At 40.4% G+C, this 6,124-nt stretch overlaps 1 protein-coding gene across 1 annotated transcript in view; it reads left to right on the top strand.

Annotated features, from left to right (window-relative positions):
* The window catches only part of ace (angiotensin I converting enzyme (peptidyl-dipeptidase A) 1), a 157,334-nt gene that overhangs the window by 117,871 nt on the left and 33,339 nt on the right, over positions 1-6,124 (top strand). The window lies entirely within an intron of this gene.

Below are 6,124 nucleotides of genomic sequence, written 5' to 3'. Positions count from 1 at the left end.
GAGAGACCGCTACACCAGGCCACCGAGAGATGGTCATGATAGAGCACTGAGAGACCGCTACAACAGGCTGCCGAGAGATGGTCATGCTGGGCTGTGAGACCACCACACTGGGGCAGGAGGATGCCTCACTGGGTGCACACACTGAGGCTTAGAGTCTGAGCCCGTGCTGAGACCAGGAGTTCAGAATGTCACCGAGAAGAAAGAAGAGAAAAATAAAAAATACAAAAGCGGAAGAAAAAGAAAAAGAAATGGAAGAAGTGGACAAGCTCCAGCTGAAGCGTCCTACTCTGCTGACATCTTCAGTGACCAAGAAAGGGAAAACAGAATATCGAGAAATGTAAAGGCGGAAGCAAAAGCTTCTTTAGATACAGCAGAGACAAATGTGCGTCCATTATAGATAGAGATAGGAAAGTTTATAATGGAGATTAGGGAAATAACAGAGGAACTTTAAAATATGTTGGCCTTTATGTTTGCCAGGACAGGGAGCATATCAATTATTGCCAAAATGCTTTAAGAAGTCAGGAATCCCAAATCTCATTCTAATGGCGCTGGGGGTGGGGGTAATCAGTAACTCAATCAGGGCAGAGTTCCTGAATGTAACTGGCCATTTAAAGACTGGCTGCTACCACTGAAATGGGACTTTGGAGCCCCTGGTGGCTGTAATGTGGAGTTTAAAGCATGCCAGAGTAGATTTGTTCTCAGTGCATTTCTTTTGGATAACCAGAGTACCACTTTGGGCACTTGAGGTACTCCTGTGGACATCATCCCAGCTCACCCTGATCGTGGAAGTTTATGTGAGCTTTGCTACCAACAACATATGTTACCTGATGTAGTATAGCTTATGTTATCCTTTATAATATAAGAAGCTAGGTATCATCAATGTGGTATTGAAGGATACAACAGACTTTTATTACAACTAGCTATTATGTAAAACATTACATTCACAAGCACATCAGTGGTTGGGCTAACATTAAACTGTTGTATAATGTAGTCTGCTTCTCATAGGATATCTTGCTGCAAGTGATCTGATTTCATATGAGACAGTTATACCCTCAGGTCACATGTTATGATATAGTGAGAATCGGGTATCCTTTGGAGGTAGGTGCCAGAGTTCATTTTGGGATGTCGGCTGCTATTAGGATGGTTAACTGTGGAGAAGATTGGATGTAAAAGGTGCATAAATCCCTTGGAACATCCAACTTGTCAACACTTGTCAAGAAGTGTTTAGAAGTGTCAGAAATTGTGGATGTGTCAAGGAGTGTCAACAAGATTCAGGAAATGTCTAGTCATGTCAACAGGTGTCAGCCTGTCAAGAGCTGTCAAGAACTACCAACATGTGCATTCATGGATGAGAGTGTTTTGTTCAGTAAAATATAACCTGCAATAGAGAATATCAAGTTAAATCGCTATTTTTGTTCTCACTTTTGCAAGGTTATTTGTGAATGCTAAGTGAGTTGGTATGTTAGGTGAGGGGATTAAGGGGATGAGTTGGACGTAGGCATTATGTTGGCATAAGGATATGAGGGACTATAGGGAATGGATATAGGGATCATTAGGTTGAAATGGGTTGGCATGGATGGGACATGTAGAGTGAGGGGGCAAATGCAGGAAGCATATCTCCCCTAGATTCAGGATCATAAAGGTTAGATCATTTCAAACTGAGATGAGGAAGAATTTCTTCAATCAGTGCGTGGTAAGTCATTGAAATTCTCTAACCCAGAGAGCTGTGTCATTGAGCACTTTCAATACATAACTCAATAGATACCTCAATAACAGTTACATAAAGTGTTATCATGGGGATAGCTTGGAAAAGCAGGATTGAGATAAGAGATCAGCCATGATTTAATTTAATGGTGAAGCAAGTTTGATGGGCTAAAGTATCTATACCTGTTCCTATATTCCTATGTGCAGCAAGTATGTGAGAAAATGCAATGTTCTCCGAAAGGAATTATGCCCTCTTTCCAGCATCAAGATAAAACAGAAGATTGGGCCCAAAAAGCCTCAACAGATTCCAATGCTTTTTTTCAAATTTATTCTTTCATGGATGTGGGCATCACTGACAAGGCCATTGCCAATTTGCTCTTGAACTCAGTGGCATGCCTGCCATGGTGGATGTAGGGAGGAGGTGATGATGGTGGAAGTAGGTGTTACATTGGTATTGGGGTAGTTGGTATGGGAGAACTTTAGGTTGAATGGTTTGGTGTGGGTGGGGCATGAGAAATGTGTGTGAGTGAGGGGCATAAAAGATGAGTGCTGCCTGTATGTTTAATATTTTTCTCCTTTCGGAGTTGTAAAGAACGCCCCTTAGATCTGGCCCCAAAACACCTTTGACAGAGGAAAGGCACCCTTTGGAATTGTGAACAGACATACTTGTACGTAAACTCTTTGGGACTTGAAAAGATGTCAAGGAACTGTTCAAAGAAAATGTCCACTTTTTAAAAAAAAACAAGTGATAGGTATTTCAGAGCACCTGGTTATAAAAAACCATTCTAGGCATAATGTAGATTACAGATTTTGCTGGGAAATATTTAGTATAAATTCCTGACTTTATCATTTGGGCCAATTTGTTAAGTTGCTTTGAAATGTGAGTATGGGGGATGATTGATAGAAACCTGCTGGACAGAAAAAATACGAAATGTCGAAGCACCAAGCAGAGTGAACAAACAAAGATATTTGTAGAAAGTAGTAAGGAAAAGACAGAGATTGGATCCAGCACATTTTAATGTGAAAAGATAAGGCACAGGACAGACAGCTATGGATTGTGAGCCAAGGACATGTTTTCAGGAAAAGTGCCCATCATAATCATCACATTATATATGATGTATATAACAGATTTGTCTCATGCATTACAGATTAATTAGAATTATTATTTATATCTTACAATACTTGATGGAAACTATTAATGTGTTGCGTAGTATTTGTTATGCCTTAGTGATTGCATTAAATACTATCCAAATTCAATACGAATTGTTAAATTTGCCAGATTGAATTTAGCATAAACTACTGAATGTGCCATTTAGTAACTAGTATAATTGACTGATTGTATCTGTAATATTTGACATGAATTGGTTAACGTCTTATTTAGTATTTGATATCAATTACTGTTTGTGTCCTTTAGTACTTGTGGTGAATTACAAATAGGGTGATTACAAACAGGGAGAAACACCAATTTTGTCATTTAAGTGTTGATGTGATTACTGGCTGTAGCTTGTAGTTATTAATAAGAAAGATTGAATGTGCTAGGCCAAATTTCCTATTACTTACTGCTCCTATAATAGGGCAAGATTTTGAATTATATATTATTGACTTGGTACCATGCATTGTTTCACCCGTGTTTCTAATTGTGTTCACATAGTATTTGATATGAATTCTTGATTGTCTTCAGTTAATCATAGAATCCCTACAGTATGGAAGCAGGCCATTCAGCCCCTCGAGTCCACACCAACCCTCCTAAGAGCATCCCACCCAATTCCTGTAAAGCTGCGATTCCCGTGGCTAACCCACCTAGCCTGCGTGTCCCTGGACACTATGGGCAATTTAGTATGGTCAATCGACGCTAACCTGCATGTCTTTGGACTGTGGAAGGAAGCCAGAGCACCTGGAGGAAAACCACACAGACACGGAGAGAATGTACAAACTCCACACAGACACCAAAGGTTGGAATTAAACCTAGGTCCCTGGCGCTATGAGGTAGCAGTCCTAAGCAAGTGAGCCAGCATGCTCGGATTTAACAGCACTAATAATAGTGACACCGCAAGGGCTCTCTGTCATTGCTCCATTGAAACCACAGTAATTCCTGGAGTGTCCTGTCCAGTTGTCTCGTGTTTCATTATGGAAGCCTGAGATCTATGTTTTAAAATGAAAATAAAGAACTGTGCATGCAGGAAATCTGAAGCAAGCAAAAACAGAAAGTGCTGGAGAAACTCAGGAGATCTGGTAGCATCTGTGAAGGGAAAAACTGTGTTAATGTTTTGAGCCCAGAAGGATCAAAATGTTAGCTCTGTTTTCTCTCCCCAGGTGTCGCCAGACCTGCTGAGTTTCCCCAGCACTTTCTATTTTTATTTGGTAATTGATCTATGCCCACTGTGCTAATTGGTTAAGGCTAGATATGGACTCAAAGAAAAGTAAACAAACTGCAAAAGTTACAGGAAAGCTAAAAGCTAGGGGTAGAAGTATGGAAGCATTTTAAAGCACTAAACAGAATCTGTTACATAAATTAACCCACATAGTGAACATCTTGAAGTCGCTCCCCAAACTGCAAACAATTAGCAATCACTGAATTGTTGAGAACTGGTCCTTTCAGGCTTTTAATCACTGTGTGAAACCCTTGAAAAAATTGCAACTTGTTGAATATATAAGTGGGTTTTTAATGTGTCAAATTTACAATTACAAATGAAATACCCCTGTGGTATTAACAAATCTGTACACGTAGAATCTCAATTTTAGAGTAATAAGAAAACTATTTTTAATAATGACTTCTTTTAAAAGAGTCCTTCTGATTTTTCACCTTTGCCTTAATCCATGTGTATGTCTCAATCATTTATTTCGCTTTCTGCAAAAATTTCATTGAAAGCGAATAATCCTTGAGAGTGACAGGATAGATTGAGAGGTGAGTAAAAAACATAAGTGGCCCTGAGCTTTAAAAATAGAGGAATGGATGACAAAAGCAGGGAAGGTTTGACAAAACTTATTGCTGGCACCATTCTCATGGAAGGATCTAGAAAGGATATGGAAAAGACTTATGACAATGTTTCCAGGTATAAAGGACTAGGTTGCATGTTTAGATTAAAGTAACTGAGGATAAACTGCTCAAGGAGAAGACTGAGAGAATATTTGATAGTGGGCTCTAGAATGATAAAGGGTCATCAATAGATGAGAAGGAACTGAAAGGCTGAGGACCAAACTTGCCCTTGAAAAGAACTTGTTTATCTTGGAAGGGAGAACAAAAGAACACAATATTACTTAAAAGGAGAAAAACTGCAGAAAGCTGCAACACAAAGAGACGCAGGGGAACTTGTGCATAAAACACTGAAAGCTAGCACACAGGAGCAGCAGGTAATCAGGAAGGTGAGAGTGGAATGTGGCCCTTATTTCAAGGGGGTTGGAGTACAAGAGTAGGGAAGTCTTACTGCATCTGTACAAGGTACTGGTGAGAACACAACGGGAGTGCTGAAACTAGTTTTTGTCCCCTTATTTAACAAAAGATATTATTTCATTGGAGGCAGTTCACTAGGATGATTCCTGGTGTGGAGGGATTGTCTTATGAGCAAAGGTCAAACATGTAGGGACTGGAGTTTAAAAGAATGAGATGTGATCTCATTGAAATATATAGGATTCTTAAGGAGTTTGATGGGGTGAGTGCTGAGAGGATGCTTTCCCTCATGGAGTCTCTACTGTGGGGAAGCAGGCCATTTCACACTGACACTCTGAAGAGCACTCACCCAGACCCAGCTCCCTACCCTGTAACTCCACATTTACCATGGCTAACACATTTAGGCTTCACAACCCTAGACACTATGGCCAATTTCCCACAGCCAATCCACCTAACCTGCATGTTTTTGGCCTGTGGGAGCCACGCAGACACAGGGAGAGTGTGCAAACACCACACAGACAGTCACCCAAGGCTGGAATCAAACCCAGGTCCCTGGTGCTGTGAGGCAGCAGTGCTAACCACTATATGACCATACCACACACATGGGAGATTTGAGGACTAAAGGGCATAATCTCAGATTAAAGGGGCTCCAATTTAAGACTGAGATGAGGTGGAATTTCTTCTCTCAGAGGACTGTGAGTCTTTGGAACTCCTTGCCACAGAGAGCTGATGGGGCAGAATCTCTATGTACATTTAAAGCTGAGATAAATTCTTGATCAGTCAGGAAAACAAGGGTTACAGAGAAAAGCCAGGAAAGTGGGTGTGAGGAATGTCGGATCAGCAATGACCCTATTGAATGGCTCTTCTCATTGTGAATTACTGATTGCACCGTGCAGTATTCATTGTGAATTATTGATTACACTGTGCAGTATTCAGTGTGAATTACTGATTACACTGTGCAGTATTCATTGTGAATTACTTATTGCACTGTGCAGTATTCATTGTGAATTACTGATTGCACTGTAGGGTGTT

The sequence above is a fragment of the Rhincodon typus genome, chromosome 30 (genome assembly GCF_021869965.1).
Source record: "Rhincodon typus isolate 14 chromosome 30, sRhiTyp1.1, whole genome shotgun sequence".
Lineage (NCBI taxonomy): Eukaryota > Metazoa > Chordata > Chondrichthyes > Orectolobiformes > Rhincodontidae > Rhincodon > Rhincodon typus.
Note: the sequence above shows the minus strand (reverse complement) of the source record. Positions and strands in the feature narration are given on the sequence as shown.